A 13805-nucleotide genomic window follows, 5' to 3' on the forward strand; every position below is an offset into this window, starting at 1 on the left:
TAGAAATACCCAAATCATAGAAAAACAAACATAGACTGCCCACCCAAACTCACGCCCTGACCATACTAAATAATGACAAAACAAAGGAAATAAAGGTCAGAACGTGACACAGAGAGAATAGAAGGGAGAGACAATAGAAGGCAGAGAGAATAGAAGGCAGAGAGAATAGAAGGCAAACTGAGTAGAAGGCAGACTGAATAGAAGGGAGAGAGAATAGAAGGTAGAGAGAATAGAAGGCAGAGAGAATAGAAGGTAGAGAGAATAGAAGGCAGAGAGAATAGAAGGTAGAGAGAATTGAAGGTAGAGAGAATAGAAGGAATAGAGAATAGAAGGTAGAGAGAATAGAAGGGAGAGAGAATAGACTGCAGAGAGAATAGAAGGGAGTGAGAATAGATGGCAGAGAGAATATAAGGTAGAGAGAATAGAAGGTAGAGAGAATAGAATGCAGAGAGAATAGAAGGGAGAGAGAATAGAAGGCAGAGAGAATAGAAGGCAGAGAGAATTGAAGGCAGACTGAGTAGAAGGTAGAGAGAATAGAAGGTAGAGAGAATAGAATACAGAGAGAATAGAAGGCATAGAGAATATAAGGCAGAGAGAATAGAAGGTAGAGAGAATAGAAGGTAGAGAGAATAGAAGGCAGAGAGAATAGAAGACAGAGAGAATAGAAGGCAGAGAGAATAGAAGGCAGACTGAATGGAAGGTAGAGAGAATAGAAGGTAGAGAGAATAGAATACAGAGAGAATAGAAGGCAGAGAGAATAGAAGGTAGAGAGAATAGAAGGCAGAGAGAATAGAAGACAGAGAGAATAGAAGGCAGAGAGAATAGAAGGTAGAGAGAATAGAAGGCAGAGTGAATAGAAGACAGAGAGAATAGAAGGCAGAGAGAATAGAAGGTAGAGAGAATAGAAGGCAGACTGAATGGAAGGTAGAGAGAATAGAAGGTAGAGAGAATAGAAGACATAGAGAATAGAAGGTAGAGAGAATAGAAGGCAGAGAGAATAGAAGGCAGAGAGAATAGAAGACAGAGAGAATAGAAGGCAGAGACAATAGAAGGTAGAGAGAATAGAAGGCAGAGAGAATAGAAGGCAGAGAGAATAGAAGGTAGAGAGAATTGAAGGTAGAGAGAATAGAAGGCAGAGAGAATAGAAGGTAGAGAGAATAGAAGGGAGAGAGAATAGACTGCAGAGAGAATAGAAGGGAGTGAGAATAGAAGGCAGAGAGAATATAAGGTAGAGAGAATAGAAGGTAGAGAGAATAGAATGCAGAGAGAATAGAAGGGAGAGAGAATAGAAGGCAGAGAGAATAGAAGGCAGAGAGAATTGAAGGCAGACTGAGTAGAAGGCAGAGAGAATAGAAGGCAGAGAGAATAGAAGGTAGAGATAATTGAAGGTAGACAGAATTGAAGGTAGAGAGAATAGAAGGGAGAGAGAATAGAAGGCAGAGAGAATATAAGGTAGAGAGAATAGAAGGTAGAGAGAATAGAATGCAGAGAGAATAGAAGGGAGAGAGAATAGAAGGCAGAGAGAATAGAAGGCAGAGAGAATTGAAGGCAGACTGAGTAGAAGGCAGAGAGAATAGAAGGCAGAGAGAATTGAAGGCAGAGAGAATAGAAGGCAGAGAGAATAGAAGGTAGAGAGAATAAAAGGTAGAGAGAATAGAAGGGAGAGAGAATAGAAGGTAGAGAGAATAGAAGGTAGAGAGAATAGAAGGTAGAGAGAATAGAAGGTAGAGAGAATATAAGGCAGAAAGAATAGAAAACAGAGAGAAAAGAAGGCAGACTGAGTAGAAGGCAGACTGAATAGCAGGTAGAGAGAATAGAAGGCAGAGAGAATAGAAGGCAGAGAGAATAGAAGGCAGAGAAAATAGAAGGGAGAGAGAATATAAGGCAGAGAGAATAGAAGGCAGAGAGAATAGAAGGGAGAGAGAATAGAACGCAGAGAGAATTGAAGGCAGACTGAGTAGAAGGCAGAGAGAATAGAAGGCAGAGAGAATAGAAGGGATAGAGAATAGAAGGTAGAGAGAATAGAAGGTAGAGATAATTGAAGGTAGAGAGAATAGAAGGTAGAGAGAATTGAAGGTAGAGAGAATAGAAGGGAGAGAGAATAGAAGGCAGAGAGAATAGAAGGCAGAGAGAATTGAAGGTAGACTGAGTAGAAGGCAGAGAGAATAGAATGGAGAGAGAATAGAAGGGATAGAGAATAGAAGGTAGAGAGAATAGAAGGTAGAGAGAATTGAAGGTAGAGAGAATAGAAGGTAGAGAGAATAGAAGGTAGAGAGAATAGAAGGTAGAGAGAATATAAGGCAGAAAGAATAGAAAACAGAGAGAAAAGAAGGAAGACTGAGTAGAAGGCAGACTGAATAGCAGGTAGAGAGAATAGAAGGCATAGAGAATATAAGGCAGAGAGAATAGAAGGTAGAGAGAATAGAAGGTAGAGAGAATAGAAGGCAGAGAGAATAGAAGACAGAGAGAATAGAAGGCAGAGAGAATAGAAGGCAGACTGAATGGAAGGTAGAGAGAATAAAAGGCAGAGAGAATAGAAGGCAGAGAGAATAAAAGGTAGAGAGAATATAAGGGAGAGAGAATAGAAGGTAGAGAGAATATAACACAGAGAGAATAGAAGGTAGAGAGAATAGAAGGCAGAGAGAATAGAAGGCATAGAGAATAGAAGGCAGAGAGAATAGAAGGCAGAGAGAATTGAAGGTAGACTGAGTAGAAGGCAGAGAGAATAGAATGGAGAGAGAATAGAATGGAGAGAGAATAGAAGGGAGAGAGAATAGAAGGCAGAGAGAATAGAAGGCAGAGAGAATTGAAGGTAGACTGAGTAGAAGGCAGAGAGAATAGAATGGAGAGAGAATAGAAGGGATAGAGAATAGAAGGTAGAGAGAATAGAAGTCAGAGAGAATATAAGGTAGAGAGAATAGAAGGTAGAGAGAATAGAAGGTAGAGAGAATATAAGGCAGAAAGAATAGAAAACAGAGAGAAAAGAAGGAAGACTGAGTAGAAGGCAGACTGAATAGCAGGTAGAGAGAATAGAAAGCAGAAAGAATAGAAGGCAGAGAGAATAGAAGGCAGAGAAAATAGAAGGGAGAGAGAATATAAGGCAGAGAGAATAGAAGGCAGAGATAATAGAAGGGAGAGAGAATAGATGGCAGAGAGAATAGAAGGCAGAGAGAATTGAAGGCAGAGAGAATAGAAGGCAGAGAGAATAGAAGGGATAGAGAATAGAAGTTAGAGAGAATAGAAGGTAGAGAGATTTGAAGGTAGAGAGAATAGAAGGTAGAGAGAATTGAAGGTAGAGAGAATAGAAGGGAGAGAGAATAGAAGACAGAGATAATAGAAGGCAGAGAGAATTGAAGGCAGACTGAGTAGAAGGCAGAGAGAATAGAATGTAGAGAGAATAGAAGGGATAGAGAATAGAAGGTAGAGATAATTGAAGGTAGAGAGAATAGAAGGTAGAGAGAATTGAAGGTAGAGAGAATTGAAGGTAGAGAGAATAGAAGAGAGAGAGAATAGAAGGCAGAGAGAATATAAGGTAGAGAGAATAGAAGGTAGAGAGAATAGAATGCAGAGAGAATAGAAGGTAGAGAGAATAGAATGCAGAGAAAATAGAAGGCAGAGTGTAAGGGATTTCCTCCTCTTCTTCCGAAGAGGAGAGGCGTAAAGGATCAGAGGACCAATATGCGGCGTGGTAAGTGTCCATGCTTCTTTTAATACGAAAATGTACACATGAACAACTGAATACAAAAACAATAACCGTGGAATGAACGAAACCCAAAACAGTACCGTGTGGTGAAAAACACAGACACTGAAACAAACACCCACAAACACACAGTGAAACCCAGGCTACCTAAGTATGATTCTCAATCAGAGACAACTAATGACACCTGCCTCTGATTGAGAACCATACTAGGCCGAAACATAGAAATACCCAAATCATAGAAAAACAAACATAGACTGCCCACCCAAACTCACGCCCTGACCATACTAAATAATGACAAAACAAAGGAAATAAAGGTCAGAACGTGACACAGAGAGAATTGAAGGGAGAGACAATAGAAGAAAGAGAGAATAGAAGGCAGAGAGAATAGAAGGCAAACTGAGTAGAAGGCAGACTGAATAGAAGGGAGAGAGAATAGCAGGGAGAGAGAATAGAAGGCAGAGAGAATAGAAGGCAGATAAAATAGAAGGCAGACTGAGTAGAAGGCAGAGAGAATAGAAGGTAGAGAGAATAGAAGGGAGAGAGAATAGAAGACAGAGAGAATAAAAGGGAGAGAGTATAGAAGGTAGAGAGAATAGAAGGCAGAGAGAATAGAAGGTAGAGAGAATAGAAGGTAGAGAGAATAGAAGGCAGAGATAATAGAAGGCAGAGAGAATAGAAGGCAGAGAGAATAGAAGGCCGAGAGAATAGAAGGTAGAGAGAATAGAAGGTAGAGTGTATAGAAGGTAGAGAGAATAGAAGGCAGAGAGAATAGAAGGTAGAGAGAATAGAAGGTAGAGAGAATAGAAGGCAGAGATAATAGAAGGCAGAGAGAATAGAAGGCAGAGAGAATAGAAGGCCGAGAGAATAGAAGGTAGAGAGAATAGAAGGTAGAGAGAATATAAGGCAGAAAGAATAGAAAACAGAGAGAAAAGAAGGCAGACTGAGTAGAAGGCAGACTGAATAGCAGGTAGAGAGAATAGAAGGCAGAGAGAATAGAAGGCAGAGAGAATAGAAGGCAGAGAAAATAGAAGGGAGAGAGAATATAAGGCAGAGAGAATAGAAGGCAGAGAGAATAGAAGGCAAACTGAGTAGAAGGCAGACTGAATAGAAGGGAGAGAGAATAGCAGGGAGAGAGAATAGAAGGCAGAGAGAATAGAAGGCAGATAAAATAGAAGGCAGACTGAGTAGAAGGCAGAGAGAATAGAAGGTAGAGAGAATAGAAGGGAGAGAGAATAGAAGACAGAGAGAATAAAAGGGAGAGAGTATAGAAGGTAGAGAGAATAGAAGGCAGAGAGAATAGAAGGTAGAGAGAATAGAAGGTAGAGAGAATAGAAGGCAGAGATAATAGAAGGCAGAGAGAATAGAAGGCAGAGAGAATAGAAGGCCGAGAGAATAGAAGGTAGAGAGAATAGAAGGTAGAGAGAATAGAACGCAGAGAGAATAGAAGGTAGAGAGAATAGAAGGCAGAGAGAATAGAAGGCAGAGAGAATAGAAGGCCGAGAGAATAGAATGTAGAGAGAATAGAAGGTAGAGAGAATAGAAGGCAGAGAGAATAGAAGACAGAGAGAATAGAAGGCAGAGAGAATAGAAGGCAGACTGAATGGAAGGTAGAGAGAATAGAAGGTAGAGAGAATAGAATACAGAGAGAATAGAAGGCATAGAGAATATAAGGCAGAGAGAATAGAAGGTAGAGAGAATAGAAGGTAGAGAGAATAGAAGGCAGAGAGAATAGAAGACAGAGAGAATAGAAGGCAGAGAGAATAGAAGGCAGACTGAATGGAAGGTAGAGAGAATAGAAGGTAGAGAGAATAGAATACAGAGAGAATAGAAGGCAGAGAGAATAGAAGGTAGAGAGAATAGAAGGCAGAGAGAATAGAAGACAGAGAGAATAGAAGGCAGAGAGAATAGAAGGTAGAGAGAATAGAAGGCAGAGTGAATAGAAGACAGAGAGAATAGAAGGCAGAGAGAATAGAAGGTAGAGAGAATAGAAGGCAGACTGAATGGAAGGTAGAGAGAATAGAAGGCAGAGAGAATAGAAGGCAGAGAGAATAGAAGACAGAGAGAATAGAAGGCAGAGACAATAGAAGGTAGAGAGAATAGAAGGCAGAGAGAATAGAAGGCAGAGAGAATAGAAGGTAGAGAGAATTGAAGGTAGAGAGAATAGAAGGCAGAGAGAATAGAAGGTAGAGAGAATAGAAGGGAGAGAGAATAGACTGCAGAGAGAATAGAAGGGAGTGAGAATAGAAGGCAGAGAGAATATAAGGTAGAGAGAATAGAAGGTAGAGAGAATAGAATGCAGAGAGAATAGAAGGGAGAGAGAATAGAAGGCAGAGAGAATAGAAGGCAGAGAGAATTGAAGGCAGACTGAGTAGAAGGCAGAGAGAATAGAAGGCAGAGAGAATAGAAGGTAGAGATAATTGAAGGTAGACAGAATTGAAGGTAGAGAGAATAGAAGGGAGAGAGAATAGAAGGCAGAGAGAATATAAGGTAGAGAGAATAGAAGGTAGAGAGAATAGAATGCAGAGAGAATAGAAGGGAGAGAGAATAGAAGGCAGAGAGAATAGAAGGCAGAGAGAATTGAAGGCAGACTGAGTAGAAGGCAGAGAGAATAGAAGGCAGAGAGAATTGAAGGCAGAGAGAATAGAAGGCAGAGAGAATAGAAGGTAGAGAGAATAAAAGGTAGAGAGAATAGAAGGGAGAGAGAATAGAAGGTAGAGAGAATAGAAGGTAGAGAGAATAGAAGGTAGAGAGAATAGAAGGTAGAGAGAATATAAGGCAGAAAGAATAGAAAACAGAGAGAAAAGAAGGCAGACTGAGTAGAAGGCAGACTGAATAGCAGGTAGAGAGAATAGAAGGCAGAGAGAATAGAAGGCAGAGAGAATAGAAGGCAGAGAAAATAGAAGGGAGAGAGAATATAAGGCAGAGAGAATAGAAGGCAGAGAGAATAGAAGGGAGAGAGAATAGAACGCAGAGAGAATTGAAGGCAGACTGAGTAGAAGGCAGAGAGAATAGAAGGCAGAGAGAATAGAAGGGATAGAGAATAGAAGGTAGAGAGAATAGAAGGTAGAGATAATTGAAGGTAGAGAGAATAGAAGGTAGAGAGAATTGAAGGTAGAGAGAATAGAAGGGAGAGAGAATAGAAGGCAGAGAGAATAGAAGGCAGAGAGAATTGAAGGTAGACTGAGTAGAAGGCAGAGAGAATAGAATGGAGAGAGAATAGAAGGGATAGAGAATAGAAGGTAGAGAGAATAGAAGGTAGAGAGAATTGAAGGTAGAGAGAATAGAAGGTAGAGAGAATTGAAGGTAGAGAGAATAGAAGGAAGAGAGAATAGAAGGCAGAGGGAATAGAAGGTAGAGAGAATAGAAGGTAGAGAGAATAGAAGGTAGAGAGAATATAAGGCAGAAAGAATAGAAAACAGAGAGAAAAGAAGGAAGACTGAGTAGAAGGCAGACTGAATAGCAGGTAGAGAGAATAGAAGGCAGAAAGAATAGAAGGCAGAGAGAATAGAAGGCAGAGAAAATAGAAGGGAGAGAGAATATAAGGCAGAGAGAATAGAAGGCAGAGATAATAGAAGGGAGAGAGAATAGATGGCAGAGAGAATAGAAGGCAGAGAGAATTGAAGGCAGAGAGAATAGAAGGCAGAGAGAATAGAAGGGAGAGAGAATAGAAGTTAGAGAGAATAGAAGGTAGAGAGATTTGAAGGTAGAGAGAATAGAAGGTAGAGAGAATTGAAGGTAGAGAGAATAGAAGGGAGAGAGAATAGAAGACAGAGATAATAGAAGGCAGAGAGAATTGAAGGCAGACTGAGTAGAAGGCAGAGAGAATAGAATGTAGAGAGAATAGAAGGGATAGAGAATAGAAGGTAGAGATAATTGAAGGTAGAGAGAATAGAAGGTAGAGAGAATTGAAGGTAGAGAGAATTGAAGGTAGAGAGAATAGAAGGGAGAGAGAATAGAAGGCAGAGAGAATATAAGGTAGAGAGAATAGAAGGTAGAGAGAATAGAATGCAGAGAGAATAGAAGGGAGAGAGAATAGAAGGCAGAGAGAATAGAAGGCAGAGAGAATTGAAGGCAGACTGAGTAGAAGGCAGAGAGAATAGAAGGCAGAGAGAATTGAAGGCAGACTGAGTAGAAGGCAGAGAGAATAGAAGGCAGAGTGTAAGGGATTTCCTCCTCTTCTTCCGAAGAGGAGAGGCGTAAAGGATCAGAGGACCAATATGCGGCGTGGTAAGTGTCCATGCTTCTTTTAATACGAAAATGTACACATGAACAACTGAATACAAAAACAATAACCGTGGAATGAACGAAACCCAAAACAGTACCGTGTGGTGAAAAACACAGACACTGAAACAAACACCCACAAACACACAGTGAAACCCAGGCTACCTAAGTATGATTCTCAATCAGAGACAACTAATGACACCTGCCTCTGATTGAGAACCATACTAGGCCGAAACATAGAAATACCCAAATCATAGAAAAACAAACATAGACTGCCCACCCAAACTCACGCCCTGACCATACTAAATAATGACAAAACAAAGGAAATAAAGGTCAGAACGTGACACAGAGAGAATAGAAGGGAGAGACAATAGAAGGCAGAGAGAATAGAAGGCAGAGAGAATAGAAGGCAAACTGAGTAGAAGGCAGACTGAATAGAAGGGAGAGAGAATAGAAGGTAGAGAGAATAGAAGGCAGAGAGAATAGAAGGTAGAGAGAATAGAAGGCAGAGAGAATAGAAGGTAGAGAGAATTGAAGGTAGAGAGAATAGAAGGAATAGAGAATAGAAGGTAGAGAGAATAGAAGGGAGAGAGAATAGACTGCAGAGAGAATAGAAGGGAGTGAGAATAGATGGCAGAGAGAATATAAGGTAGAGAGAATAGAAGGTAGAGAGAATAGAATGCAGAGAGAATAGAAGGGAGAGAGAATAGAAGGCAGAGAGAATAGAAGGCAGAGAGAATTGAAGGCAGACTGAGTAGAAGGTAGAGAGAATAGAAGGTAGAGAGAATAGAATACAGAGAGAATAGAAGGCATAGAGAATATAAGGCAGAGAGAATAGAAGGTAGAGAGAATAGAAGGTAGAGAGAATAGAAGGCAGAGAGAATAGAAGACAGAGAGAATAGAAGGCAGAGAGAATAGAAGGCAGACTGAATGGAAGGTAGAGAGAATAGAAGGTAGAGAGAATAGAATACAGAGAGAATAGAAGGCAGAGAGAATAGAAGGTAGAGAGAATAGAAGGTAGAGAGAATAGAAGGCAGAGAGAATAGAAGGCAGAGAGAATAGAAGGTAGAGAGAATTGAAGGTAGAGAGAATAGAAGGCAGAGAGAATAGAAGGTAGAGAGAATAGAAGGGAGAGAGAATAGACTGCAGAGAGAATAGAAGGGAGTGAGAATAGAAGGCAGAGAGAATATAAGGTAGAGAGAAAAGAAGGTAGAGAGAATAGAATGCAGAGAGAATAGAAGGGAGAGAGAATAGAAGGCAGAGAGAATAGAAGGCAGAGAGAATTGAAGGCAGACTGAGTAGAAGGCAGAGAGAATAGAAGGCAGAGAGAATAGAAGGTAGAGATAATTGAAGGTAGACAGAATTGAAGGTAGAGAGAATAGAAGGGAGAGAGAATAGAAGGCAGAGAGAATATAAGGTAGAGAGAATAGAAGGTAGAGAGAATAGAATGCAGAGAGAATAGAAGGGAGAGAGAATAGAAGGCAGAGAGAATAGAAGGCAGAGAGAATTGAAGGCAGACTGAGTAGAAGGCAGAGAGAATAGAAGGCAGAGAGAATTGAAGGCAGAGAGAATAGAAGGCAGAGAGAATAGAAGGTAGAGAGAATAAAAGGTAGAGAGAATAGAAGGGAGAGAGAATAGAAGGTAGAGAGAATAGAAGGTAGAGAGAATAGAAGGTAGAGAGAATAGAAGGTAGAGAGAATATAAGGCAGAAAGAATAGAAAACAGAGAGAAAAGAAGGCAGACTGAGTAGAAGGCAGACTGAATAGCAGGTAGAGAGAATAGAAGGCAGAGAGAATAGAAGGCAGAGAGAATAGAAGGCAGAGAAAATAGAAGGGAGAGAGAATATAAGGCAGAGAGAATAGAAGGCAGAGAGAATAGAAGGGAGAGAGAATAGAACGCAGAGAGAATTGAAGGCAGACTGAGTAGAAGGCAGAGAGAATAGAAGGCAGAGAGAATAGAAGGGATAGAGAATAGAAGGTAGAGAGAATAGAAGGTAGAGATAATTGAAGGTAGAGAGAATAGAAGGTAGAGAGAATTGAAGGTAGAGAGAATAGAAGGGAGAGAGAATAGAAGGCAGAGAGAATAGAAGGCAGAGAGAATTGAAGGTAGACTGAGTAGAAGGCAGAGAGAATAGAATGGAGAGAGAATAGAAGGGATAGAGAATAGAAGGTAGAGAGAATAGAAGGTAGAGAGAATTGAAGGTAGAGAGAATAGAAGGTAGAGAGAATTGAAGGTAGAGAGAATAGAAGGAAGAGAGAATAGAAGGCAGAGGGAATAGACTGCAGAGAGAATAGAAGGGAGTGAGAATAGATGGCAGAGAGAATATAAGGTAGAGAGAATAGAAGGTAGAGAGAATAGAATGCAGAGAGAATAGAAGGGAGAGAGAATAGAAGGCAGAGAGAATAGAAGGCAGAGAGAATTGAAGGCAGACTGAGTAGAAGGTAGAGAGAATAGAAGGTAGAGAGAATAGAATACAGAGAGAATAGAAGGCATAGAGAATATAAGGCAGAGAGAATAGAAGGTAGAGAGAATAGAAGGTAGAGAGAATAGAAGGCAGAGAGAATAGAAGACAGAGAGAATAGAAGGCAGAGAGAATAGAAGGCAGACTGAATGGAAGGTAGAGAGAATAGAAGGTAGAGAGAATAGAATACAGAGAGAATAGAAGGCAGAGAGAATAGAAGGTAGAGAGAATAGAAGGTAGAGAGAATAGAAGGCAGAGAGAATAGAAGGCAGAGAGAATAGAAGGTAGAGAGAATTGAAGGTAGAGAGAATAGAAGGCAGAGAGAATAGAAGGTAGAGAGAATAGAAGGGAGAGAGAATAGACTGCAGAGAGAATAGAAGGGAGTGAGAATAGAAGGCAGAGAGAATATAAGGTAGAGAGAAAAGAAGGTAGAGAGAATAGAATGCAGAGAGAATAGAAGGGAGAGAGAATAGAAGGCAGAGAGAATAGAAGGCAGAGAGAATTGAAGGCAGACTGAGTAGAAGGCAGAGAGAATAGAAGGCAGAGAGAATAGAAGGTAGAGATAATTGAAGGTAGACAGAATTGAAGGTAGAGAGAATAGAAGGGAGAGAGAATAGAAGGCAGAGAGAATATAAGGTAGAGAGAATAGAAGGTAGAGAGAATAGAATGCAGAGAGAATAGAAGGGAGAGAGAATAGAAGGCAGAGAGAATAGAAGGCAGAGAGAATTGAAGGCAGACTGAGTAGAAGGCAGAGAGAATAGAAGGCAGAGAGAATTGAAGGCAGAGAGAATAGAAGGCAGAGAGAATAGAAGGTAGAGAGAATAAAAGGTAGAGAGAATAGAAGGGAGAGAGAATAGAAGGTAGAGAGAATAGAAGGTAGAGAGAATAGAAGGTAGAGAGAATAGAAGGTAGAGAGAATATAAGGCAGAAAGAATAGAAAACAGAGAGAAAAGAAGGCAGACTGAGTAGAAGGCAGACTGAATAGCAGGTAGAGAGAATAGAAGGCAGAGAGAATAGAAGGCAGAGAGAATAGAAGGCAGAGAAAATAGAAGGGAGAGAGAATATAAGGCAGAGAGAATAGAAGGCAGAGAGAATAGAAGGGAGAGAGAATAGAACGCAGAGAGAATTGAAGGCAGACTGAGTAGAAGGCAGAGAGAATAGAAGGCAGAGAGAATAGAAGGGATAGAGAATAGAAGGTAGAGAGAATAGAAGGTAGAGATAATTGAAGGTAGAGAGAATAGAAGGTAGAGAGAATTGAAGGTAGAGAGAATAGAAGGGAGAGAGAATAGAAGGCAGAGAGAATAGAAGGCAGAGAGAATTGAAGGTAGACTGAGTAGAAGGCAGAGAGAATAGAATGGAGAGAGAATAGAAGGGATAGAGAATAGAAGGTAGAGAGAATAGAAGGTAGAGAGAATTGAAGGTAGAGAGAATAGAAGGTAGAGAGAATTGAAGGTAGAGAGAATAGAAGGAAGAGAGAATAGAAGGCAGAGGGAATAGAAGGTAGAGAGAATAGAAGGTAGAGAGAATAGAAGGTAGAGAGAATATAAGGCAGAAAGAATAGAAAACAGAGAGAAAAGAAGGAAGACTGAGTAGAAGGCAGACTGAATAGCAGGTAGAGAGAATAGAAGGCAGAAAGAATAGAAGGCAGAGAGAATAGAAGGCAGAGAAAATAGAAGGGAGAGAGAATATAAGGCAGAGAGAATAGAAGGCAGAGATAATAGAAGGGAGAGAGAATAGATGGCAGAGAGAATAGAAGGCAGAGAGAATTGAAGGCAGAGAGAATAGAAGGCAGAGAGAATAGAAGGGAGAGAGAATAGAAGTTAGAGAGAATAGAAGGTAGAGAGATTTGAAGGTAGAGAGAATAGAAGGTAGAGAGAATTGAAGGTAGAGAGAATAGAAGGGAGAGAGAATAGAAGACAGAGATAATAGAAGGCAGAGAGAATTGAAGGCAGACTGAGTAGAAGGCAGAGAGAATAGAATGTAGAGAGAATAGAAGGGATAGAGAATAGAAGGTAGAGATAATTGAAGGTAGAGAGAATAGAAGGTAGAGAGAATTGAAGGTAGAGAGAATTGAAGGTAGAGAGAATAGAAGGGAGAGAGAATAGAAGGCAGAGAGAATATAAGGTAGAGAGAATAGAAGGTAGAGAGAATAGAATGCAGAGAGAATAGAAGGGAGAGAGAATAGAAGGCAGAGAGAATAGAAGGCAGAGAGAATTGAAGGCAGACTGAGTAGAAGGCAGAGAGAATAGAAGGCAGAGAGAATTGAAGGCAGACTGAGTAGAAGGCAGAGAGAATAGAAGGCAGAGTGTAAGGGATTTCCTCCTCTTCTTCCGAAGAGGAGAGGCGTAAAGGATCAGAGGACCAATATGCGGCGTGGTAAGTGTCCATGCTTCTTTTAATACGAAAATGTACACATGAACAACTGAATACAAAAACAATAACCGTGGAATGAACGAAACCCAAAACAGTACCGTGTGGTGAAAAACACAGACACTGAAACAAACACCCACAAACACACAGTGAAACCCAGGCTACCTAAGTATGATTCTCAATCAGAGACAACTAATGACACCTGCCTCTGATTGAGAACCATACTAGGCCGAAACATAGAAATACCCAAATCATAGAAAAACAAACATAGACTGCCCACCCAAACTCACGCCCTGACCATACTAAATAATGACAAAACAAAGGAAATAAAGGTCAGAACGTGACACAGAGAGAATAGAAGGGAGAGACAATAGAAGGCAGAGAGAATAGAAGGCAGAGAGAATAGAAGGCAAACTGAGTAGAAGGCAGACTGAATAGAAGGGAGAGAGAATAGAAGGTAGAGAGAATAGAAGGCAGAGAGAATAGAAGGTAGAGAGAATAGAAGGCAGAGAGAATAGAAGGTAGAGAGAATTGAAGGTAGAGAGAATAGAAGGAATAGAGAATAGAAGGTAGAGAGAATAGAAGGGAGAGAGAATAGACTGCAGAGAGAATAGAAGGGAGTGAGAATAGATGGCAGAGAGAATATAAGGTAGAGAGAATAGAAGGTAGAGAGAATAGAATGCAGAGAGAATAGAAGGGAGAGAGAATAGAAGGCAGAGAGAATAGAAGGCAGAGAGAATTGAAGGCAGACTGAGTAGAAGGCAGAGAGAATAGAAGGCAGAGAGAATAGAAGGTAGAGAGAATTGAAGGTAGAGAGAATTGAAGGTAGAGAGAATAGAAGGGAGAGAGAATCGAAGGCAGAGAGAATGTAAGGTAGAGAGAATAGAAGGTAGAGAGAATAGAATGCAGAGAGAATAGAATGCAGAGAGAATAGAAGGGAGAGAGAATAGAAGGCAGAGAGAATAGAAGGCAGAGAGAATTGAAGGCAGACTGAGTAGAAGGCAGAGAGAATAGAAGGCAGAGAGAATTGAAGGCAGACTGAGTAGAAGGCAG

This window comes from Oncorhynchus clarkii, unplaced genomic scaffold (assembly GCF_045791955.1).
Source record: "Oncorhynchus clarkii lewisi isolate Uvic-CL-2024 unplaced genomic scaffold, UVic_Ocla_1.0 unplaced_contig_1254_pilon_pilon, whole genome shotgun sequence".
NCBI classification, from domain to species: Eukaryota; Metazoa; Chordata; class Actinopteri; order Salmoniformes; family Salmonidae; genus Oncorhynchus; species Oncorhynchus clarkii.